Source organism: Gorilla gorilla, chromosome 2 (genome assembly GCF_029281585.2).
Source record: "Gorilla gorilla gorilla isolate KB3781 chromosome 2, NHGRI_mGorGor1-v2.1_pri, whole genome shotgun sequence".
NCBI lineage: Eukaryota > Metazoa > Chordata > Mammalia > Primates > Hominidae > Gorilla > Gorilla gorilla.
Window position 1 is genome coordinate 71,027,902 of NC_086017.1, and position 27,664 is coordinate 71,055,565.

At 39.4% G+C, this 27,664-nt stretch overlaps 1 protein-coding gene across 9 annotated transcripts in view; it reads right to left on the bottom strand.

The window, feature by feature from the left end:
- Positions 1–27,664, bottom strand: part of FHIT (fragile histidine triad diadenosine triphosphatase) — a 1,510,123-nt gene that overhangs the window by 1,433,273 nt on the left and 49,186 nt on the right. For all 9 annotated transcript variants that reach the window (XM_055383480.2, XM_055383484.2, XM_055383482.2 and 6 more), the window contains exon 2: positions 25,945–25,993. The gene's annotated coding sequence lies outside the window, so the exon portion shown is untranslated. The remainder of the gene's footprint in view (positions 1–25,944; positions 25,994–27,664) is intronic.

Consider the following 27,664-nt stretch of genomic DNA (forward strand, 5'->3'; position numbering starts at 1 on the left):
CTTATTAATTTCAGCAGATTATTTGTACACATTTCTCAGGCTATTCTGATATTTCAAATGCCTTGAAAATGTTGTAGCTACATAAATTAAATGGGCAATTAAGATGCCACCATGCAATTCTATGCAATACATACTTGCAATGGGATACTTGTGAGGGTACCATTATCCAAACTGTCCTATTCATCAGCCTTTCTAGAACTTTAGAGATGGGAGTCAGTCAGCTGGGTTTCAGTCATGGTGAATGGCATGCAACGATCTCGAGGAAACCACAAAGCACATCTTCCTATGTTTGCATTTCCTCATCTATTAAATGAAGAGAAGACCTGGATCCTAACAGGACTTCTGTGAAACCCTCACGAATGGTTAAGAAAAGAATAAAGAACATGACAAAGGTAAGGTTTACATGCTCTTATTGTGGCAGAAGGGGAAAAAAAAGCGGAAATGCAATAAATACCTCACAGTCTGTCACACAAAGCACACATTTAAAAAACAATAACAAAAAACAACAAAAATAAGCAACCAAAAATAATTAACAGTAGTTCAAGTAATTTAAACCTGTATTCTCTCCTGAAGAAATACCAGATGGGTAAAATATACTCCCGAGCCACCACAAACTCTCCTAAAATCCCTTTGTCCATTTCTGCCACTTTCAACATCCATCTTCCACCCAGATGCCAGCTTGACCACCTCCCCCATCAAAGTCACCAGACTGAGCTCTAGGAAAGTCTTCATTAAATAGTGAACACATGACATACACTATCAACTCAGCTTGACCTTACAACATAGGTGCTATGGTTTGAATGATGGTGTCCCTTCCAAACTTAAATTTAATTAATTAATAATTAATTAAATTGTTGAAACTTAAGCCCCAGTGCAACAGTATTGGGAGATGTGGCCCTTGGGTAGCGATTAAGTCATGAGGGCGAGGCTCTCATGACTGGGATTAGCACCCTTATAAAAGGGCTTGAGGTCAAAAGGAGTACTCTCTTGCCCATGTGTCCCTCCTGCCATGTGAAGACATGGTGTACTTCCCTCCAGAGGATGCAGCAACAAAGCACCATCTTGGAATTAGAGAGCAGCTCTCAACAGACACCAGTCCTACTGGTGCATTGATCTTGGACTTCTCAGCCTCCAGAACTGTGACAAATTTCTGTGGTTTACAAATGACCAAGTCTGTGATATTTTGCTACAGCAGCACAAACAGCTTAAGACAATGGATAACTAATCTAAGTTCCAAAACTAGTGGTCTTTTGACATGCCTTGGAAGTAGACAGATAAAGCAGTAGCCAAGATCTTTTCTCATCTTTGCGTAAGCAAATCGTAATTGACAAACATTAGTATCTCAGAGCATTCAACAAAGTGGCAATAAGTAAATAGATAAGTGATGAACATACAGAATCGAAGGGCTGATGTGGGTTTCAGGTTTCTCTGGGTTGTGGGGCATCCCATGGCCAAGTACTGAAACTCTTCCTTGAATAACTATCTCCAGAGTTTGAGCCATTGAGGCTCTTGGTGACAAAGACAACTGATATGCTTGGATCCATCAAATAACATATCAGCAATTCATGCCCCACTGACAGTAGAAAAGTGCTGCAATCATTTTATTCCGAAGACAGCATAAAGATTTACACCACATGTCAAGGCTAGATGTTGTTCTGCCACCAGGAAACTTGCTGTGTGAGACATACAAAAAATTAAACACCTCAAGAAATACAGCTTTCTGGAAAATATCAATACCTCTTCTTTTTATTGTTACATTTTTCTAATGAATCTTTCACTGCATCAACTTATGCAGAGAAGTTATGTATCCTGGAATTATTCTACTTTTTGATAACCATTTTTAAAGCTTTATACTTTTTAAAGCTTTTTTTATTCTCCCAATTCACTTAAGAATTTGCAATATCCACCTAGAGGTTAACCTGAAACTCAATTTCACAGCTAATTCCAACTAAACGTCTTCTCCAGCTTTCCAGGTCTCATCTAACCAGTTATATTCTCACTGATTCAGCAGCATATTCAAAGAGACAGAGAAGAACTGACATGATGCTGATGAAGTTTAAACTTCAGGGTCCCTGTTGCATGGGCCCTCGGAGTGCCAAGAGTCCTTGGGAGTCCGTGTTCTAGCTGGGAGGAAACATGAAGAGGCATTTCTCTGTAAGCATGTGTGGCAAAGAGATCTTGAAAGAAAGGGAACCGGCCGGGCGCGGTGGCTCACGCCTGTAACCCCATAACTTTGGGAGGCCGAGGCGGGCGGATCACGAGGTCAGGAGATCGAGACCATCCTGGCTAACACGGTGAAACCCCGTCTCTACTAAAAATACAAAATAAATTAGCCAGGCATGGTGGCGGGCACCTGTAGTCCCAGCTACTTGGGAGGCTGAGGCAGGAGAATGGTGTGAACCTGGGAGGCGGAGCTTGCAGTGAGCCGAGATTGCGCCCCTGCACTTCAGCCTGGGCGACAGAGTAAGACTCCATCTCAAAAAAAAAAAGAAAAAGAAAAAGAAAGATAACCAAATCATTTAACTGAATCATTTTGAAATAAATACTCACCTTTGCATCTAATTTTGTATTCATAATCTTTTCCTCTTTTTCTTAAAGAGGACCTCCCAAACTCTATGAGCTTCCAACTCCACTAAACCTGAGTCTGCCTGATACAAGGGAAGGCATGTAAAAATACTTCTTAGTTTATACTCTCCACCGCGCAAGTTTTCAATCTATAAAAAAACTCCTGATCTTTAAAAATAAAAAATAAAGGTTGGGGAGAGGGTAGTAAAAAGTTACTTTAAATGTATATTTTTAAGAATGCTGATTTCATTATGTATTTCCAATACCAAAATATAAAATAAAATAGAACCTGCAGAACTTTTGGCTCTCTGACATTTCTCCCCAGTGACTTAAAACTTTCAGATGAATGGGACATCTGGGTTCTGAGAAGAATGGTGTATTATTACTGCTCTCCACAACAGCAGGCCTAAATGGATTTTTCATGTTTAGACTAGTAAACATAAAAAGCAAACCTATCTCACATGACTGATACGTTTGCCTTTAACAAAACAACCCCAGCCAAAAATTATTAGAAAACAGATCAGCAGCCCCACTGGACTCTGAAGCAATGTAATTAGGTAGTCCAACACTACATTTTGTCAAAAAATTCTGACAACCTAATAACCAGATTGTCATCAGATAGACATTAAAAAATGATACCAGGTTTGCTCCAGCATTAAAATACCACCACTTTCTGGGGTTTTTTTGTTCTGTAAAAATAAAAATTAAAAACCTATCAGTGATGCATCCCATTGGTCTGGATGGTGTTTAAATGAGTCTGTGCCACTTGAAGGATGGCAAAGGAAGTTTTGTTTTGATTTAAAGTTTAAGAAAGGGTTCTTCTTAGGACCACCTGCTTAACGTTAATCATGAAATCCCTATGTGTTAAGAGGGGTAATTATAAAAGGGAATGATAATAACTATAGCAACCGGCAGTTATTGAGTGTTTAGATTGTGCCAGGCACTGGGTTTCATTCTGTTGAATGAAACCATTACTAAACTCCCAACAACCTTGATGAGAGGTGCTAATCTCACCCTCATTTTCAGAGGTGGAAGGGAGGCTTATCAAGGCTAAAGAATCCACTTGCACACCCAACAGAGGCCACATCAAGGCTAAAGAATCCACTTGCACACCCAACAGAGGCCACCTCATGTTCTTAACCTCTGCAATGCGTTGCTGAGAAGATGGTTAGTTTGGATTTGACGGGGTGAGGTGGTTGGCATTGGGGATAAGAGGTGTTATTTTCAAGAAAACCATTACGTATGTGGCCTTCCAGAAGATAGTAATCTAGTATGTAGTCTGGCCTGTAAGCCAAATTTTATGTATAGTGTGACACTGAAGAAAAAAACGTTGTAATTATAGGTTATTCACACAGTTAATGCAATTAAATAGAAAAAGGTAGAAACATTAAGATATAGCCTTAGGTTCAAATATACTCTAGCCTCCATTTAATTAGTCAATTATAAAAAATTGTCCACTAACCTGTACAAGAATAAACCTCAGGGAGTACATTTCTAAGATGACCTTTGGAACCCTAGTATCTGAAAATCTTACCATTTTATCTATTAGGATATAAATGAGTTATCTGGTGTAAATCACTGTCAAATTTGCACAAACAAATGGTTCGGCTGACAGTCAGTAATAATTCAATGACACCAATTTTTTCCCCCACATGAAAACACCCCAGATTACTCAGTCAGCCACGCCATGGCTAGATTTGCAAGGCACTATAAAGTTTCCAAAGTATTTGTCCACCATGTGATTTTGTTTGACATCCACAAGCCTACATTATTTCTTTTTCTTTTTCTTCTTTTTTTTTTTTTTGAGACAGAGTCTCACTCTGTTGCCCAGGATGGAATGCAGCAGTGTGATCTTGGCTCACTGCAGCCTCTGCCTCCTTGTTCAAGCAATTCTCCTGTCTCAGCCTCCCAAGTAGCTGGGACTACAGACATGTGCCACCATGCCTGGCTAATTTTTGTATTTTTAGTAGAGACGGGGTTTCACCATGTTGGCCAGAATGGTCTTGATCCCCTAACCTCGTTATCTGCCCACCTCGGCCTCCCGAAGTCCTGGGATTACAGGCATGAGCCACCATGCCCAGCCAAGCCTACATTATTTCTTAAACACAAAAAGATCATTCCAAATTTCACAAACAATGTTGAGCAAAATATGCCACACACAAAGAAGCCCATACCATATGATTCTATTTATTATATAAAATTAGTCCAGGCACAGTGACTCACGTCTGTAATCCCAACACTTTGGTGGCTAAGGTGAGAGGATTGCTTGAGGGCAGGGGTTCAAGACCAGCCTGGGCAACATAATGAGACTCTGTCTCTTATAAAAAACGAAATTAACCAGGTGTGGTGGTGCATACCTGTGGCCCCAGCTACTTGGGAGGCTAAGATGGGAGGATCACCTGAGCCCAGAAAGTCAAGGCTGCTGTGAGCTATAATTGTGCCACTGCACTCCAGTCTGGGTGACAGAGCAAGACCCTATCTCAAAAAAAAAAAAAAAAAAAACCACCCAAAAACACACACAAATTCAGAAACATGGTAAAACCAATCGCAGATGAGTCAAGATAGTGACAGCCTCAGTGGAACCAAGCATGGTAGTGAGTGGAAGACGGCATGACAGTGTCATGTTCTACCTCTTATTCTAGATGCTGGTTCCTTAGGCATGACGACTTTGGGAAAATTCATCAAGATGTACAACTTGGATTTACAAGTATACAAATCATATAGCATGTTATGCTTCTACAGAAAATTGACATAAAACAACCATTCTCTCCCTTTCAGTTTGCTAACTAGACCAAGAAGAAAAGATACACTGAGAAAGAGGGTGGGCACTCTGAAAACACTGAGAAGTTTGACCTTACAAACTATTGAGCTACTGACAGTCTTGTTAAAACCTCTTAGCGTGCCTTTCCCTCACGGCATCAATTTATATAGCAATTCACTACATTAATTCTTGTAATGAAAGTGTGAGGAGATTTGTAGTCAATCATAATTGTGCCCTGCAAATTCCAGAAAATGTTTGCTGGGATGTATGCCTCTGATGGCTGGCTCAGCAAGTGATTTAGAGCAATGTGGTGAACTTTCATAATAACAGCTCATTAACAATTGCGTTTAAAATGTAAACACTTGATACGTTTTTAGAAACACCAGTACTGATTAGGTTTATTTCACTTTACAGGAAGTCAGAAGATAATATGCTAAGTAGATTTTCCTTTCTTCCCTCTCAACGATAAATTAAATAATAGTAGGTTAGACCTAGTTTTGTTTTCAGTTTCCATGAATGAGAAATGTGAAGACCATGGGGGTTCCAACTCAGTCTCTCTTCTCCAGTTTTGTGTTTAGAAAGCACAGACTTGAAATGTATTTTGCATGTCTTCCAAGACTAAATACCGAGGTTATGTTTGTGCAGCTGTCTGAATAAAACTGATGCTACCTCAAAAAATAAGTTGATTCAGTCACAAAAAAGTACCAAGCAAAGTATTAATTGATTTAATTGCCCTGCTTTTATTTAAAGCTAGACAAGAACTATGGGGGAGGGACCTTATCAATGATGTTAACAGATATATATGTATATGCCCAGCACCTAGCCAAATTATAGAAAGAGCATGGGAACTGCTTAATGATTTGCTTTACCAGTCAATCTTTATGTGGAGTGGGGCACAGTTAATGATAGTTATCATTTTAGGCCTGAGTTCCTTTAAATTATCAATTTAATATTTTTATTAAATATATGCATTTCAAGTACATTTATCTCCGTTGCTTTTTCGACTAAAAAATAAAGACAAGGAATTCAAATGTTTGGATTATTTTCCCTCACTCATACCAAATACAAGGAAAGTAAACATACTGAAGTTAAAGTAATATTCTTAGCTTGACAAATCACATATTGGGGACATGAGAAGCCTAAATTATCTGAAGGCAATTAATTGTTCTTTGTCAACGGAAAGAAGAATTTAGCTCCCAAACTGGATAAAATCCCAGCCAAGTAATGACCAATAATGGCAATAATAGTAACATTATATTTTTCCTGTCTCTTAATTATCAACAATCAAGAGGCTATAGCAAATAAATATACAAATATATACTGTGAAAACATCAATATTTGTATCTACAAGAAGGATGAAAAATTAACTTTGTGTAGTAATATCCCTCCACTGTATTTAGGAAAAGACAATACAACAGACCTTTAAGAATGGGTGTTCCTTCTGGTACTTGAAGGAAGCACACAAACAAATATATTATGGAACTGGTGGGGAAAAAAACAGTCATCCAGAATCACAGGGCTGAAGAGAGCCCAGGATGTCACCTGGCCTGTCATGTCCAGAATACTAACAAGTTTCATTTAATTCCAGCATCACAGGCTGCTCTTATATTCCCTGGGTTCCCTCTCCTGGCTCTGCCTAAAGACAGACCCAAAGACCAAAAAAATCTACCATGTAGTCCAAGTCATCTAATGCTAGCAAGCCCCTGAATCTTGCCACATAGGGCCCACTTATAATTGCAGTAACATGTCTCTTTCCTAGCCTAATTACTATTCTCAGAGAAAAATCCCTCTTTGTTTTGACAATTTTTCCTATCCCCTAGAAAAAATGGTTCAGGAAAAGATTCTAGTATTATTTTTCATACATGAAATAAATATTCTATTTATTCTATTACATTTCTGTTCTATAAGTGTATGGTTAGATGATTGTTACTATTCTTTCTGGCTACTGGACATACCAAGTCTGGTTTAAATACTCTAACCAGAATTAGTCCATGCCAACATAAGCATTTAATGAGAAAGGATCCTGGGGCTACATGCTCCATAGTCATGTGAAATTGGATACTCTGAAGGGGAAATAACTTTCTCTGAAGTGTAACCATTAACTGAAAGAGAAAGCTTGGTGTGGTATGAGTCATGGGTAACATAGGTGAATCACAGTCCTGATGGGCAGGTGGCCATCTCTTAAGAGGATTTCAGAGATGCTCTCCCCACCTTGATCAATTAAATTCTCTTATGAGGATACAAAACATTGTATTCCACGGTTAAAGTATGAAATGCACACATAACCAGATAAAATGACACAACTGTTCCAAAAGTTCAGTTATTTACATACTCCTTTCATGATTTGTATAATATCTATGAGCCAGTGTTCTATATTAATACAACATTTCTCTTTAAATCAACTCAATTTTGCCAGTCTAAATTAACTTTTTGAAGAAGACAATTTTATATCCCCACTGTAAATATCCAATGTCACTGGTATACATATCGTATATAGCCAATATCACTTGCCGTAAATAGAAGGAAACTGAAAAGATTTCATGTGACTAACCAAAAATGTATTCATTCATCTCATCTCATGTACCACATGGAATACTGTAACAAACTGGTTTAAATTCATACTAGAGAGTAAATGAATGATAGAATTCTCAACACCCCTCCATCCTGTCCTATTAATGAGATTAAAGGTTTAGGGACCACCAAAAGAGGTAGGCAGGGCCCTGAGAACCTGAAGGAGCATGTATTCAGGATAGGGGGTATGGGTGGTGGGGTTGGATGTCACAAGCTATGAGAAGTAAGGGTACAAAAGAGCAGACAGTAGCCCACTTCATGATTATTTATATCTGGGGCTGTCCCTGAATGTGTCATAGAGGAGGTCCTCTGTACTGTTTGATTTGAAGGCCCTTCTACTTCTATGCACCATCTCTTTTAGACATCCACATCTGAGCTCACAAATTATCCATCACAAAGAAATCACATGCTGTTAATAGGTCTCTTCATTGTGGCTGACAGTGCAAAACAAATGCCAGTCCCTGTGCTGAGATACAGATTTCTGGAATACTAACTGGGATTCCCAATGTGGGGAGACACAGTACGTACAGGTCACTCCAAGGACTCCTGGAACATGCTCCTGAATTCTGTTGCTTCTTGCCATACTTGCCACAGAGTGCCGTTATGTTCTAGCTCTCTCTGGGTATCCTTCTCTCCAATCAGATTCTCAATTCTCTCATCATCTTTCTATTGCTCTTAACACCTAGCTCTCAGCAAAACAAGTGCCCAATTTATAGAAAAAGTGAGTAAGTGAATCTGAATGAATCAACCACAAGTGAATGAATGAATGAATGAATGAATGAATGAATGAAAACAGATCAGCTTTGCAGAAAGAAGCACCTGCTTACCTAAGGTATATCCCCAAATTATCCCAACCTCATCTAAAGTTACCAGGGAACACAGCACAAATCCATTAGCATCCTGCTGCCTTTTCAGAGAAATGACAGGTTCTTCTCCCCTTGCCTGATCAAAAGATTTGCTGCACTCTCTCTTTTAAAATGCCTCCTTGTTACAAACTGTGCAATCTTGGTCAACTTACCTAACCTCTCTGAACATCTGTTCCCTTACTTGTTAAATATTGAAGAACAATATCTGCCCCATGAATTGTGATAAAGATTAAATGAGAGATTTCAAGAAAAGTGACTGTAGTATATCAAAAGCCAAAAAGCCAGCTACATTTTTGGACCAGATCACAATGCCATGATAAATATCAATGGAATAATGGTCCACAATGTCACACCACATGCTTTCATTCTGCTGTCCTCATGACTTCCCTGTTTGCCAGCATCAGGGTTTTTCACGTTTACAAAGAAAATGGAGCAGGTTAGCAGGTCTCAGTGGCATTAATGGGCAAAGCAACATGGGCAACTGTTGTTCATAAATGCTGCTTCTCAAATGTATCCTGGGTTGATGATGACCACAATTCATTTCCATTTTGAAGGGCCCTCCATTTTTTACTTCTTTCTCAGTCTGAATCTCCTATACTTGTAATACTGACAGAGCTTCCCTCGTTTCTAAATCAGAAAGATGGGCACGTGCAGCCACAGGAAGAGAAATCTGGGACCTGACGCCTATGATATTTTTCAGACAGAGAATATTCCCCCAGTGTCTCTACCCAGGAGATAGTAAACTACTCTGACATTTCAGCTGTTGCCCCTCCAAGCAGATTCACACACCTCTCGGCTAACACCCCCTTTGGGCAGGCATCTACTCATGTTTACAGTTATTCATTATGACTGGCTATATACAGACAGTGCCTCTGGTGTCAAACTGAATGGCCCCTTAGACCCCCATTCCAAGACAGCCAGAAGATACAGACATATATTAAATAAGACACAGGCAGGAAAACTGCACTGACTTCCTTGAGATGGGGAGGCTGAAGCCAACCAAAGCTGACCTGCTAGAGAGTCCTCCAGAGCTCCAGTGTGGGATGACTCACAGCAAGGATCACGGGATCAAAATTTTTGAGGTGCTTCAGGGTCAGAAAGTTTTCCAGAACAGCTTCTGCGGATGTCTGTGAACAAATATGCCAGCAAGGAAAAAGATCAACTATTTTGCAGGGGAATCATCTTGAACCAGAAGGGCCAGCATGCATTCTAAGTGCCAGGGCAAGTTCCCAAGCCTCTGAGCTAGTGCACATCTATTGTGATTCCACACATCTCTCCGTGGAATAACCTGTCCAAGAACACACAAGCGGAGAAGTGCCCTTCTCCATCTACAATCATCTAAATGTAGAGTCATGAGAGAAGGTGAGAGGCAGTGACTTCAAGAGGTGGCCTCTAGACCTCAGAATCCACTCTAATGAACACCCTGTGTTTAAACAAGGGATCTCACATTTCCTCAAAAGGCAGTTAGACATATTCACATACTTAGGAGTGAATCTAAGAACTCTAGAAAGAACGGCACATTTCCCCACTGACACAGTTGTATTGAAAAATTAATCTGTGGCTCTAAGGGAAATGAGAAAACACAACTGGTGATTTCTAGCACGGCATCCAATCTTCATTTTTGTGATCCCTCAATTCTCAGTTCAAGTATAAATAGATTTTTCCCCCCCGAAGTAGGAAAAGGATTAAGTAGGCAGGACATTTTCTAAGTTCTGTGTAGCATATGTTCATAAGCTTTCCTTTTGTAGCATTTATGGATTCATTCTGGAGTAGGGTTAAGCCGGAGCAAAGCAATTTGGCATGCTTGCAATTTGCTTTATCAGGAGAAGCAAGCACAGACTGCAGAGGCCACCTCGACCTGAGCAGCAAAGAAGCTTCCCAGAACCCTGAGGGAGACACTGATTATTTTCCTTACAGGGATGCTCAAGCTGAGCCATCCTCCTTGCAAAATAGTCAATGAGCTTCATTCAAACTATCCTCAGGAAAGCAGTGGCCAAGCAGACACAAGTGATCATTATCATACGAACTTAATTTCTGACCAAATTCCACAATCACACTGCTCTTCCTGAAGTCAGTCAGGCAGTATCTATACTGCTACACAAACCTCAGGGTCAGCATTCCAATCCATCCCAGCCTAAGGATCCCATTCAGCAGCAGAGGTGCTTTTCAAATCTGTACATCCACTTCGGTACCTTCTATCCACATGACAGAACACAGTGCAGCAGGAGATGAGGATGCAGTAGGATAATTCTTAATGTTCACAATATAATGTTGAATGGAAAAAGCAGTATGTGCCATTTTCTTAAAAAACATGCCCACATAAAGAACTAACTGGGAAAAAAACACCCAGAAATGTCACCTGGAGTAATCTCTGGGCTGTAGGATTATACATAATTTCTATTTTCTTCTCTTAGCTGAACTGGTTTCCAAATATTCTAAAATGCAAATGCATTACTTTTATAATAGTAATAAAGTAATTCTAAAGGGATTTAAATATATAGACTGTGATTCTCAAAATGCAGGAGTTAAAGAAAAAAATAAAGACATAGAATGAACCTTACAAAAAAGATTTTTATCCACAAAACAAAGAAGCATTTTCATTAAAACAGTATAATTAACCTGCACCATTAGGAAAGAACTACATCATATTTCACATTCAATTTTGTTATTATCACCATCACTACTTCTTAAGTATCTGCTGTACATGATGCCCTGTAGCGGGTATAAGTACTCAAAAATAAACCAGGTGGTAACTAAGTTATTTACATCACTGGGACTCTTCCAGTGTTATTAAAGTTGAAGAACTTGAAGAGCAGCATTTATTAATAACAGGGGCATTAATCTAGCTGCCTGCCCTGTACTCCACTTACCCAGAGAGTCTCTCCCAGTCCTGCCAAGCAAGATTAAGTAGAATTAAGACAACAGCTAACCAGGTAGACCTTGTGCCCTGGGCCACAGGTGACTCCGGCAAGGGTGGGCACCTGACCTACATCAAACCATTCAGATTCTTTCCCCCAGGAAGGAGGAATACAGTTAGTCTCTATCATCCCCTTGAATGAGGCACAGGGAGTTGCACAGGTAGCCATAGCTGGCTGGAAATGCAAAGAAGCCAGTCTGCAGACAGAAGAGGTGAGAGGCTATGAGGATCCTGAGACAGTCTCCTGCTCTTTAGGATGGGATGCTGAGAGATATGTTTGTCCATTTACCCATTCCACTCTGGTTAGTTTTTGAGGGTCAACCACTTCCTGGCCTAAGGCTTCAGGAAGCTCACCATCTAACCTTTTGTCAAATGAGTAAGCTATCCTGTGGCCTTGTAGAAGCCTCATCTTTCATCGTTTTTGTCACTGTTTCTTTTGTATTGGTTCCTGAAAACAAATTATCTCTAAGACACAGTTGCAAGATTCACAACTCTGAACTCTCTTCACCCACTCATTACAAGCTGAATCCCTCCTCCTGTCCTTCTTTTCAGATCTTAACTTAAACGTCATTAACTCTGACCACTCCAAATGAGGAGGCCTGCTATGTTTTGCCTCTTGATGTTTCCTAAATAAGATTTACATAACTTTTAATTGTAAATGCTTTGTTGGTTTACTAGTTCTGATCTGTCTCCTTCCCTAGGGCATAAAATAATCTGCCCGACCCATGTTCCTTGTACCTCACACAGCACATTCCTAGCATATTACAGGAGATCAATAGTATTGAATGCATCAGTCAGTCATGTAGGTGAGTGCATATTCATTCACTCAATATACAAATAATCATTGAGCACTTGAAATCTGCAAGGCTTAGTCCTTTCTTGATAAGGAACTAAGGAACTAATGATTCAAAAAGGAGATTAGGTACATATGCAAAGACAAGAACATAGACACAGCAGACACTGCTGAGGGCCTGTCACACAGAAATTTCCCTCTTTGACAAAGAAGGCCATTACACCATGGTAAAGGGATGAATTCAACAAGAAGAGCTAACTATCCTAAATATATATGCACCCAATACAGGAGCACCCAGATTCCTAAAGCAAGCCCTTAGAGACCTATAAAGAGATTTAGACTCCCACACAATAATAATGGGAGACTTTAACAACCCACTGTCAACATTAGACACACCAACGAGACAGAAAGTTAACAAGGATATCCAGGAATTGAACTCAGCTCTGCACCAAGTGGACCTAATAGACATCTACAGAACTCTCCATCCCAAATCAACAGAATATACATTCTTTTCAGAACCACACCACACCTATTCCAAAATTGACCACATAGTTGGAAGTAAAGCTCTCCTCAGCAAATGTAAAAGAACAGAAATTAGAAGAAACTGTCTCTCAGACCACAGTGCAATCAAACTAGAACTCAGGATTAAGAAACTCACTTAAAACCACTCAACTACATGGAAACTGAACAACCTGCTCCTGAATGACTACTGAGTACATCATGAAATGAAGGCAGAAATAAAGATGTTCTTTGAAACCAATGAGAACAAAGACACAACATACCAGAATCTCTGGGACACATTCAAAGCAGTGTGTAGACGGAAATCTATAGCACTAAATGCCCACAAGAGAAAGCAGAAAGGATCTAAAATTGACACCCTAACATCACAATTTAAAGAACTAGAGGAGCAAGAGTAAACACATTCAAAAGCTAGCAGAAGGCAAGCAATAACTAAGATCAGAGCAGAACTGAAGGAAATAGAGACACAAAAAACCCTTCGAAAAATCAATGAATCCAGGAGCTGGTTTTTTGAAAAGAACAACAAAATTGATAGACCGCTAGCAAGACTAATAAAGAAGAAAAGAGAGAAGAATCAAATAGATGCAATAAAAAATGATAAAGGGGATATCACCACCGATCCCACGGAAATACAAACTACCATCAGAGAATACTATAAACACCTCTACGCAAATAAACTAGAAATTCTAGAAGAATTTGATAAACTCCAGGACACATACAACCTGCCAAGACTAAACCAGAAAGAAGTTGAATCTCTGAATAGACCAATAACAGGCTCTGAAATTGAGGCAATAAGTAATAGCTTACCAACCAAAAAAAGTCCAGGACCAGATGGATTCACAGCTGAATTCTACCAGAGGTACAAGGAGGAACTAGTACCAGTCCTTCTGAAACTATTCCAGTCAATAGAAAAAGATGGAATCCTCCTTAACTCATTTTATGAGGCCAGCATCATCCTGATACCAAAGCTGGGCAGAGACACAACAAAAAAAGAGAATTTTAGACCAATATCCTTGATTAACATTGATGCAACAATCCTCAATAAAATACTGGCAAACCGAATCCAGCAGCACATCAAAAAGCTTATCCACCATGATCAAGTGGGCTTCATCCCTGGGATGCAAGGCTGGTTTAACATATGAAAATCAATAAACGTAATCCAGCATATAAACAGAACCAAAGACAAAAACCACATGATTATCTCAATAGATGCAGAAAAGGCCTTTCACAAAATTCAACAAACCTTCATGCTAAAAACTCTCAATAAATTAGGTATTGATGGGACGTATCTCAAAATAATAAGAGCTATCTATGACAGACCCACAGCCAATATCATACTGAATGGGCAAAAACTGGAAGCATTCCCTTTGAAAACTGGCACAAGACAGGGATGCCCTCTCTCACCACTCCTATTCAACATAGTGTTGGAAGTTCTGGCCAGGGCAATCAGGCAGGAGAAGGAAATAAAGGGTATTGAATTAGGAAAAGAGGAAGTCAAACTGTCCCTGTTTGCAGATGACATGATTGTATATCTAGAAAACCCCATCGTCTCAGCCCAAAATCTCCTTAAGCTGATAGGTAACTTCAGCTAAGTCTCAGGATACAAAGTCAACGTGCAAAAATCACAAGCATTCTTATACACCAATAACAGACAAACAGAGAGCCAAATCATGAGTGAACTCCCATTCACAATTGCTTCAAAGAGAATAAAATACCTAGGAATCCAACTTACAAGGGATGGGAAGGACCTCTTCAAGGAGAACTACAAACCACTGCTCAGTGAAATAAAAGAGGATACAAACAAATGGAAGAACATTCCATGCTCATGGGTATGAAGAATCAATATGGTGAAAATGGCCATACTGCCCAAGGTAATTTATAGATTCAATGCCATCCCCATCAAGCTACCAATCACTTTCTTCACAGAATTGGAATAAACTACTTTAAAGTTCATATGGAACCAAAAACGAGCCCGCATTGCCAAGTCAATCCTAAACCAAAAGAACAAAGCTGGAGGCATCACGCTACCTGACTTCAAACTATACTACAAGGCTACAGTAACCAAAACAGCACAGTACTGGTACCAAAACAGAGATATAGACCAATGGAACAGAACAGAGCCCTCAGAGATAATGCTGCATATCTACAACTATCTGATCTTTGACAAACCTGAGAAAAACAAGCAATGGGGAAAGGATTCCCTATTTAATAAATGGTGCTGGGAAAACTGGCTAGCCATATGTAGAAAGCTGAAACTGGATCCCTTCCTTACACCTTATACAAAAGTTAATTCAAGATGGATTAAAGACTTAAATGTTAGACCTAAAACCATAAAAATCCCAGAAGAAAACCTAGGCAATACCATTCAGGACATAGGCATGGGCAAGGACTTCATGTCTAAAACACCAAAAGCAATGGCAACAAAAGCCAAAATTGACAAATGGGATCTAATTAAACTCAAGAGCTTCTGCACAGCAAAAGAAACTACCATCAGAGTGAACAGGCAACCTACAGAATCGGAGAAAATTTTTGCAATCTACTCATCTGACAAAGGGCTAATATGCCAAATCTACAATGAACTCAAACAAATTTACAAGAAAAAAACAACCCCATCAACAAGTTGGCGAAGGATATGAACAGACACTTCTCAAAAGAAGACATTTATGCAGCCAAAAGACACATGAAAAAATGCTCATCATCACTGGCCATCAGAAACATGCAAATCAAAACCACAATGAGATACCATCTCACACCAGGTAGAATGGCGATCATTAAAAAGTCAGGAAACAACAGGTGCTGGAGAGGATGTGGAGAAATAGGAACACTTTTACACTGTTGGTGGGACTGTAAACTAGTTCAACCATTGTGGAAGTCAGTGTGGTGATTCCTCAGGGATCTAGAACTAGAATTACCATTTGACCCAGCCACCCCATTACTGGGTATATACCAAAAGGATTATAAATCATGCTGCTATAAAGACACATGCACACGTATGTTTATTGTGGCACTATTCACAATAGCAAAGACTTGGAACCGACCCAAATGCCCAACAATGATAGAATGGATTAAGAAAATGTGGCACATATACACCATGGAATACTATGCAGCCATAAAAAATGATGAGTTCATGTCCTTTGTAGGGACATGGATGAAGCTGGAAACCATCATTCTCGGCAAACTATCACAAGGACAAAACACCAAACACTGCATGTTCTCACTCATAGCTGGGAATTGAACAATGACAACACATGGACACAGGAAGGGGAACATCACCCACTGGGGCCTGTTGTGGGGTGGGGGGAGGGAAGAGGGATAGCATTAGGAGATACACCTAATGCTAAATGATGAGTTAATGGGTGCAGCACACCAACATGGCACATGTATACATATGTAACAAACCTGCACGTTGCGCACATGTAACCTAAAACTTAAAGTATAATAAAAAAATAAAATAAAATAAAAAAAGACATTTCTTTCTTTCACCTCACAGGTAAAGCCCTGTTCTGGTTAATTTTCTGTGTCAACTCAACTGGGCCATGGGGTGCCCAAACTAAATATTATTTCTGGATGTGTCTGTGAGGGTGTTTCTGGGTGAGATTAGCATTTAAACAGAAGGCCATCACCCAGTTTGTTGAACAGAAGAAAAGGAGGAGAATGGAGAAATTTGCCCTGTTTCTGCTTCACTGTGCGAGCTGAGATACATGATCTCATCTTTGCCTGCCCTCAGACTGGGGTTATGCCATTGGCTCCCTTGGTTCTCAGGCCTTAGGACTTGGACTGAATTACACCACCGGCTTTCCTGGGTCTCCAGCTTGCAGACAGCACATCATGGAACTTCTCAGCTTCCAGAATCACATAAGCCAATACTTCACAATAAGTAAATAAACCAATAAATAACCTTTTGGTTCTGTTTCTCTGAAGAATCCTGACTAGTATAAGCCCCAGTTTTATTAGGGTGGCCTCCCTCCATAAAGCTATGTACTCAAGGGAAGGTGAGATTATCCCAGAAAAGAGATAAAACCTGATTAGTTTAAAACAGGGAAAGGGTTAACAGCTGCTCTGATATCCCTTTAGCTCCGAGGGCAGCTGGGCAGACCCAGAGCAGCCAGAGACCCCACACCCATGCCCTACACACACACATCAGCCACTCCAGCTGTGAGCAGCCTCTTCTGATTGCTTAACATGCCGGCCAAATTGTATTTTCTATGTGCACCATAACAAGAACAAAGTTGGGAAGCACCAATCTAAGCCACCAGGGATGAGTCCCATTCCGCGTGCCAGTGTCTGATTTAGGAAGGAGCATGGGACTGCAATCAACTAAATGAGACTTAAGGGGAAGTCAGCTCAGGGGTTACAGGAAGAGTTCCTTGCTTTTAAAAAGGGACATATAAGAACAGATATTTTATTTTGCCAGTGGATGTTGCCATGTCTGCCTGTGGCTCCCAAAAAGGAACCAGCCATCTTAGAACTATGAAGGCAGCCAGCCTAAGAACAAAGTCAACACACTGAAGATGGCACAGGAAAAAGAGCAAGAAATAGACACTTTGGTAACAATGTTGAGCCACTGAATTAACAAAACTTGAAACTGCACCCCTCCCAGGAGGTCTTATTCCCTGAGATAATTCATTTTTCTTATTCTGATGGGCTTTTATTTGGTGGATTTTCAAATGTAACTTGGTAGAGCAATTCACAAAATAATTGACAGTGCTTAGCAATCTGTCAATAGCTGAGTGCTCAAAATCCTCTCCCTGCTACACAGTGACAACCATCAAAGACACCCTGGTGGGTCCCCAGTTGCTTGGCAAAAGTGGATTGCAGTTAGATTCCAGACATTTGGAGCCAGGATTCTATAATGCCTTCCCATCAATCATGACATCCCTGGGGCAGCAGGTAGACTTGCAGTGGGCAGGGAGCTTTTTTCTTTTAATTCCCCTATTGTTTGAACCATTTCAAGTTGACTTTTTGATTATTTGCAGCCAAAGGCATCTTCGGTGATAAATCCATCTTCACATAATTAGCAGCAAATTTATGTGGCCTCCTTTGAGCAAAGACTCAGGAGAAAATGATGCAGAGATTCATAATTCCACCCACATTCCCCAAAATCTTTAGATGATGGGTCTTCAGTGAATTCTCTCTACAAAAAAAAGACAACTGAGATGCCAGAAAAAGGATTAATCATGTGATCATCTGACACTTATCATGGGAGTCATAAAGTACCACACAAATGGTGAGGCATCACCTTGTCTCAGTGTTGAATTAGGGGCAGCATAATTTTAAAATATCAATTTGTACTCTTTGTTATCCCTCCTGTGTATACTGTTCCCTTTCGCATCTCAAAAACTTCAAGACTTTGCCTTCTTCCCTTTGTCTCCCAGACATATTCAAACGCAAAAGATGCTAAAAGACAACCACCAATCCCCTAAATCCAGTCTCCATTAAAGACTTTTCTTTTTCGAAAAAGCCTAAATTCATTGAAGGGAATGTGTTACATCCCAGCAGAAAGGTCCAAAATAAAGACAATTTGGGTTGTTTTGTTTTGCTTAAAAGTGTTGTTCTTTGATCTGTTTAGGTGGGCAGTTGGAGTACAGTAAGGATTGGGCTTTCCTGGTATTGGAGAGAAGCTGGAGCAGTTCCTTAAAGTAGTGGACGCTGGCACCCTGCTTCCTGGCAGAACTCTAGAGAGGTGACAGGACTTTTGATTGGGATAGTGATGGGATACTGGGAAAATGACTACCAAGGCCTTGAAGCCACAGTGAAAATCCCAGCCTTCTTTGCACAGATACAACAGGACTACCCAACACTGCATGGACAAGAAGCCTCTCATGGTGACCAGAGTGGACTAAAGTTCAGAGGGCCTTTTAAAAAATGTTTTGTGCTATAACAGACCTGCAGCATTTTTGCATCAATGACCTTAAGTGAGTAGACACTCCAAACACCACTTAGAACTTCCCAACATTTAGAGAAAAAAAAAGTAACCAGTTATGCATGTATGCATGCTTGCAATTCATGCAGCATTCAAAACAATTTTTCAGAATGAAATCTTTAAATCAGAATGCACACTCAGTTTGTATTTTTAGTTGATTTGACACATCATGAGCAACCAAAGGATTCCACAACACCAGGCCAAGTTACCACTGTAGGGATGGAAAGGTGTGATACCTTTCCTCACCTCTCACAAGAGTCACAGCCGACATTCCTATAACAAAAGACAGGTCAGCAAGAGAAAAGCATAACAAATGTATTTAATCAAAGTTTTATGTGACATAGCAGCCTTCCGAAATGAAGACCCAAAGACTAAACGAAAATAGTTTTTATGCTTAGGTTCAGTGAAGAATGCACAGCTGTGTAGAAATGTGGTAGAACAAAAGGGGTGTGTTCTACTGGAAATAGAAAATAGATTGGCGGTGGTGGGGGTGGGGGTGGGGATCAGCAAGGCCTGACTATTCAGATTCTTCTTGGCCTCTCTGTGTAACATTCTTTCTCCCCAGTATGGAGCAGGGCCTCTGTGGAATGAGGATCTTCAAGGGAGAAGGAAGAGAGTGACTTTTCTAGGTTTAATGGCTTGCTGTGGGGAAGAGACATTCTAGTTTCTATGACCCACCTTAGGGAAGAGGAATTCTGGTTTATATGACTTGCTTAAGGGGAGGAAGAGAAGTAGGAGACAGGATTATGGGAGACTGCCACAAAGACCTTGGTTCTGAGGGCTTTCCAATGTATTTCCTTCAGTTCAAAGTACTCAGCATGCTAAGGTACCACACTTTGGAGGATTGGGTTCTAAGACCCGACACCACTAGTTATTTAATATTTTCCTTCCTGCAAATCCTGCTACCTTAAAAAAAAGGAAAACTAACTGTACAACAGGTAGTTCTGTAGCTAATGAGCATTATTAAATATTTTCAAAACATTCCAATAAAAGGCAATACCAAACTGCTTTTATTCTAATACTTTCTAAATAACGCCACATTCATTTATGAGGAATTGCATTTCCCTCAATGTTCTGGGCATTAATGAAGATTGAATATAAATAAAAGAATTGCCTTATATGTATAGCACTTTAAAGAGTTGAGATTCCCAAATAATACAAAAGCATTTTCAAGCCACACATGGTATGTAAAGTGAAAATGTTCTTGAAGGAAATATCCTCTAATAATACTTACCTACTTCAGAGGGTGATGGGAAGCTCTATTAACACCAAAAGAACACTTTTAGATCTTCAAATAAAAGCACTATACAAATGCAAAGTATTATTATTATAGTTCTGAAATAATTTCACACCTAGGGATGAGAAAACCCCAGGCCAAATTTTATTGCTTCTCTCATACGTGATAAACAAGAAATGCCATAAGCAAGGGGTGAGGGGGTGGTTAGTTGGGGGTGTGATAGTGGGGGAAGTGGAAATCAAACAGAACAAAGACTTCAAAGTTTCTCTTTCACTAGGACTTTGTATTTCCCCAGATGTCATTTAGGGAACTCTCAGGGAAAAAAGAAAAAAAAAAAGTCCCTTAAAGGTCAGAGTTAAGTACAGGGACAAAGTTCTCATTGCTTTTGTACCAGATAAAGCAACAACCGGCTGAGCTGAAAAAAAATAAGCTTGTCTACTTCTATGGGACGCAATTTCTCCCAAAGCACTTCTCAAAAAAAAAAGAAAAAAAAATGGCCAGATGAATTATTACTGAATCACCCACTAGTGTGATGATCTCACCTATGAAGTCAAAAAGTAGCTGCTTTAACAGACACCAGGATTTCTAGTCAATTACTGAGAGCACTGAGCAAGACATGTTATTGCTGATGGTAGTGGTGGTGATGATGATGAAGATGATAACAATGTTGATGATCATGATTGTGATAATGGTAATTACGGTAATGATAGGATATGGAACAGAAGTTCTCAAACCTGCTGATCAATGGAATCACCCCTAGAGCTTTTTACAATACAGATTTTTGGTTCTCCATCTCAGCCCCACTGATTTTGAATCTCTGAAGATAGAACTCAGAAATTTTTTTTAAGTAGCCATCAAGATAACTGAAGTGACAGTATTTGTAAGTAATATAATGATTAAGAATGCATGCTCTGTGAACAGACTGACTGGTGTCTTCTCCCAGTTCTAACACTTACTAGCTATGTGACCTTGGAAAAAATACTTAGCCTTAAGTCTCAATTTCTACAACTATAAAATGGAAATACTAATATGACCCACCTATGAAATTGACATGCTATTACTACCTACCTTGTAAGGTAGATGCCTAAAGTAGGCAAATTTTTTTAAAAGCACATATTAATTCCAAGAAAGACAAAAAATTTTATATTAAAGAAAACATAACAAATACCATTTGGCTTAGCAACAGAAAAAAATTACATAATCATGACAATGTAAATATTACCTGTTGATTTAAATAAAAATTGTAATATAACTACGTCAGGAGGCTGTGGGGACCAGAAGTGGTAAGAGTGGAAAGGATCAGAGAGCTATTGCTAAAACTGATAAATTAGGAAAAAATAATATAAGTACATTATTTAGAAAGAGAGAGGTAAACACCAGAAATATCAGAATAAAAAGTTGCTAATTCTGGGGAAGCAATCCAGAGAGAGGTAGAAAGAAGGCATAGATGTTGCAGTTTTTAAATATTTGCTATTTAATGCTGTTTTATTTAAACAATGTAGATACACTGCTTTGATAAAAATAAAAATAAAATGTAAAAGGTAATTTGTAACGCATATAAGTACAATATGGTATTTCTTTATACACTGAGGTTACTATAAAGCTTTCCAATTTACCAAAACTTGCTTTTAAAAAAAAATGATATAATATCTCCAACTATGCAATCAAAATGTCCGTTTCTTAAAAGTGTACAATAAAGACTTACTTTTTCCCTGGCACACACTAAATCCTAAAAAGATATTTGCTGAATTGGGCTGAGGATGGTGGAAAAATACATAAAGAAAAAAGTTCCTTTGTACAATCAAGGTCACAGCAGGAAGGAGATGACATCTTCACCTGGGGTGAAGGCAGGGTTAAGGGAAGACCACTAAGGGATGGTCTAGTGTGCTGGAGTTAGCAAAAATTCCATTAACACTCCAGACTCAAAGGGGGAAAGGGAAGAGGCAGTTACCAGACAGTAGAAAGAGCTGTAGCCGCTGAAGAGAGGCCCCCAAAAGGAACTGTGGCCTTCCTTAGAGGGATACAGCCATTGCCAACCCACAGTGCTGCAGGGAAGAAAGTAGGGAAGAATATTTCAACCTCGTGTTCCCAGGTCTTCATCCAGTTCCTTCCCCTGGCTAATACAACAGAAAGCCAGCAAACAAGGGAGCCCAGAGAATGCCTGCAATAGAGGTTAGGCCCATGGTGCAGAGCCATTTAGAAGAGAGAGGAGCTGGAAGCACAAATGTGAACACCCAGCACAAGCACTATACAAGGTTGTTGTTGTTGTTGTTGTTGTTGTTGTTGTTGTTGTTTAATTTGTCTCTTTTTCCTACTCAGCCTCCTAAAACAAGCCCCTCAAATTTTCATCTATTTAAGAAATATTCATGGCATGATAGTAATACACTGATGTTATGCATTTGTTAAAATTTACTAAGCACTTTCATATATATTGTCTTCATGTGATCCTCAAAACAGCCCTGTGCAATAAATAGGGCAAAAGTTATCCTCATTTTACAGGTGAGGAACCTGAGATCTTAAAGAAAGTTAGGAATCTTGCACAGAGTCACAAAGCTAGCAAATGGCAGAGCCAAAACTAGAAGGAATGTTTCCTAATGCCCCAGCTAAGGCTCTTCCTTCCATATAATACTGTCATGCTATTTATTCACAGTAGGAGTGCAAAATTGATATCCCTGTTAAAAAAAAAATTAACCAGTTTTGTTCTAGGCACTGCACAGAGCACAGAAGTAGTCAACAAATAAGACACAAGGGGAAATAGAGAAAACTTGCCCATTCCATTCTCATTCTCCATTCCACAAGCAATGCCAGAACTGGAAGTAATTGAGTTTTCAATCACATTTTACACATCATTGAAATGAAGGTGTTCAGTAGGGTAAGAACAGTGTTCAAAGGAGAAATAAAAATTCAGGGAAAAGTAGACAAATGTCTAAAGAATATACCTGTTGTGTTTGGGGTTGCTGGGGGTAAACTGAAGAAAATCTCAGTCCCTTCACAATCCCCATGACACAAAGAGACCAGGGCCCCAGAAATTGGGGGGGATGACTTCTCTGCTTCTCTTCTCATTTCCAGCTCTACCCCCACATACATACACCTTCTTTGAGAGCTAAGAGAAGCAGCCAAGAGTGGCTTCTCTGTACCAAACAGAGGAGTACTGGGAAGTTTCAGCAAAATAACCCATTTTTGAGAGTCTAATAAAGAACTCTGTACTTTTTGTAATCTACTGCAAAACACTGAGCTACTTACACATGATGAAAGAAAGTAATGAGTGGCATTTTAATTGTAAACCTCCAAACATACCATATTTATTCCAGATCTAGCTCACTAATGAATAGACTATACTATCAGTTAGGGTTCTGTAGTTGCAAGCAGAAGAAACAAATTGGCTAATTTAAGAATTATTGGAAGGATATTGGAGTCTCAGCCAATCCATGGCAGAATGGAAAATAAGGTTTGGAGGCCATGACTAGCCAAGACAGACATGGAGGCAACAGTGGTCTCATAGTACATGTTGGCAGATCAGAATGCCCACCTAGGACAAGGGAGAATCCTTTAGCTAAAGAATCAAATTCCAAAGAAGCAGCATTTACTTAGCCAAGCTTGTGGTCATACACCCATCCATAGGCTGCGTGCAGGTCCCTAGGTAGGGCCCCTGGTTACAGTTCCACTAGCCTAATTACCTCAAAAAGAAATAAAGATGCTGTTAGGAAGGAAAAACATACAAGACAGAAAAAAAAAATTGGTGGGGGGATTCCCTCTATACTACCAAGGCTTTCTTTAAAAATTCTTGAAGAAGCTAACTAGCAGTAGATTCCTAATTTCTCAAGACTATTAACTAGTAATTGATGACAACCAAAGAAGGTAGTTTTCCTAATACCTACAAAACTTCAGCCTAATAACTTTTCACTTCCAGAGGCCTCACTTCCTGTATTACCTGAAAGTTACCTTTTCATTTGATTCCTAAGGACCAAGCAGAATTTTCCCTTCTTTGGTAGCAACATGCTTTTTTTAGAAATATTATCCTGAAGCTTCTAAAAAGAATAGACTTATAAAAATGTATAATGAATAAATTCATAAGGATGCTGTTGCTGCTGCTGCTGCCGCCGATGATGGTGATGATGATGATATTAATAAGAGCAGTGGCAGCTCACATCTACTGAGCACTTATGGGCCAGGACTTCTAAGTCCTTGACACAGAATACTTCATTTAATTCTCCACACCTACATGAAGCCAAAAACAGTATTATCCCCACTTCACAGATCAGGAAACTGAGACTCTAAGAGGGTGAATAAGTTGTCTGCAGTCCAACAGCTAGTAAAAGCCAAATCATGACTAAACCCATGTCTGATTCCAGAGTACCAATTCAACAAAAGATTTTCATTGAGAATAAAGAAAATGGACTGTGCCTGTGTGGAAACATTCCCCAAGAGGAAAGGAAGCACCATATCTGTGCCAAAAGATTACAAAGTTGTTAAGATGGCTACATCACCACCAAATCCAATTATTCATGAGCATTTATTTCTAAAAGCTATCAAGTATTTCTTTATTCCAAGATGTGGCTCAATGGTCCAGAGACATGTAGTTGTATGGCCAAAAATAAGAATTATCTACTGCTTAAGATAGTAATTTCTTCACTGATGTTCAACAATTATGGCAAAATTCCAAGCCAACCAGTTTTCATGCACCAGAGTTTAGTTGCCCCAAAGCAAATACTAAGAGGATTATTTTATAACTCATATTTTTATTATCTAAGAGGGGTTTTCTCCAATATCCCTGTAAAATTCTTCTTTGCCCTCCAAATAAACATGAAAAATTCAGCCCCAGAAATAAATGTGTCAAGAAGTTAGGAAGAACTTAAAGTACATGGTAAATCAAAATGGCTTTTCAACTTTAACTAAAGTGGTCATAGTAATAATTGCTGCAATAAAAATGACAGAAAAACCCTAAAAGTGTCAAAAATGTAATTTATGATGAAAACAAATGTAAAATTATAGCATATTTCACCCTGGCCACCAAAGACTCTTGATGAAACTGCAGCCCTATAATTGCCCAGAATGAATTCTTTAAATTAAAATACTTCATGCAGAACAGAAATTAAACAATGAATCAAAGAACAAAGCTGTACAGAGGTATGCTCATAAATATACCTAGCAAAGAGGAAACAATTACATTTTTCCATGTAAAAACCAACTTGATTGTAATGTTTCACAAGAGGCCGAGTAGGTACTTTTCCCATTGCTTCAAGCCTGGAAGTTCATTTCCTGTAATTCATTTAGGGCTCAGAGTGACTGGGTGGAATGAAATTAGATACACCAAATTCAGTGGCTCTTTTCTTTCTACAAAATTGGCTCTTCCACGCAACTGCACAACTGACTTTCACAATAAATTTCATTCAACCCAATTGAAATGCCACTCTGCATTTTATTTTAAATGCTTTATTTGGCCAGCTAGTTTTATTTAACTATTGGCCAGAAGTGGTACAAGTGCATTCTTTTTCCATCTAGCATTAATCTTAGTAAACTTAGCTCCATTGGAATGTCTTAGCTGCTGAGAAGAAAGCAAAAGTCAGCAAGCATACAATTGCATTTGTCTACTCTCAACACATCATTTTATTTCCTCCTGCTCTCTGCTAACTATTGCTCAGCACTTTTGCCTAAGAGGGAGGACAAGCAGGTGGTTAAGGAAGTTGTCCTGCCAGCTATATCTTTAGTCCAAGTGTTTAAATCTCTGAATAAAAGAAAAATCAATGTTGTAAAGGCAATGTTTGTCAAGGCCATGTAATAAATACACTTACCTTTACAGACTGTTCTCAGTGGATTTCTCTTCTTTCCTGAGCTTCAAAGCTACAAAGAGATAAAAATGAAAGACAGAGTTGTCTGTGAGTACAACAACAAACATTTTCTCCCCATGTCTCTAAATAGAATTTCCATATGCCATGGTATATGGTGCTAGCCAAATAAACCATTGATAAAACTTGTGCCTCATACCTCCCGCACAAGAGGCCAAAAAAAGACAGTCAGAAACTGAAAATGGTGCACACATCTACCCAGAATTGAAGCACACAAACCTTGGCCAAATTTACAGTCAAATCTTTTGGAGTGTGTAGTCCTCAACAGAATGGGAACGGCTTATAGAGAGATGAAAATGAAATTAAACATGAGTGTGACATACTCAATCTGACTAAGCATTTTATTTTCTTATTTCTTTTTGTCATCTTTCTTGCAAGCTCTATTTCCATTTCTCTGAAAAAGTTTCACTTAGGGATGCCTATTCCATTTATATGACATGCATGGTCCTTCTAATATAAACCTCATCTCTTGCTCCATAAGTATATGTGTGCATGATTACAGACAGGGACAATCACCCTTCCTGTACGTAGACTGCAGCCTTCTCTCGGAAGAAACTCACAAAACAGAGGAAGCCACAACTTGACATTTCAAATCAAATCTTGTTAACTTCAGCTGTCTGTGATCAAAACATAAATACTATGCACTGACCACACACAAATCAATGTGACAAAGGATCTGCAAAAGCAACAGTAATAACTTACAGTTTCGTGAAGCTGGTTCTTTAATCATCCAACCTTACTCATAAGGTGACTCTATAGTCACCAGTAATGGGAATATGATTCTTTCTCTCATTTTTGGCTAGGTCCTAACATCTCTGAAAGGTGCAGTAGTTGGGGATAGACAACTACACCATAGTTTTTCCATGGTTCTTTTTTTTTCCTTCAATATCTGAAGGGATTGTTTTAGCTTTTACTGGGCTGTTTCCCTCCACATCCCTCTATTCCACCAAACAATGCATTACCACTGATGCATGACCACCAAAGAACAGGTCAGACTTACGGGCTAAGATGTAAATTTCAGACTATTAATGCAGGAGATAAGTCCCTTCTATGGGACAGCATCAGAAATTTCTCCTTCCCCCTGAGCTACACAGTTTACAAATGAGTTTAGAACAAGCAGAGTTTGGAGAATACTAGATAAAACAGTATAATATTGCTTTTGTGAAATCTAAGAGATGAATAATCTGATAACATGGAGATTGAGCTGAATCCCTTTCCACTTCAAACACAGAAATGCTAAACAAAATACAATGATGACTTAAAATACATATATGTGTGTGTATGTGTGTATATATATGTGTGTGTATGTATATACATATGTGCATATATATACACACACGTGTACAAATATACATACACATGTGTATATATATACACACATACATACACACACACACACACACACATACACACACATATATAGCCAAGCCCAAAAGAAAGAGAAAAAGCCGTCTGGGAAGTGGGAAGCGCCTCTGCTCAGCCGCCAACCATCTGGGAAGTGAGGAGCCCCTCTGCCCGGCTGGCCAACTGACTGGGAGGGAGGAGCGCCTCTGCGCGGCCGCCCAACTATCTGGGAAGTGAGGGGCCCCTCTGCCTGGCCGCCGCCCTGTCCGGGAAGTGAGAAGCGCCTCTGCCCAGCAGCCGCCCTGTCTGGGAAGTGAGGAGT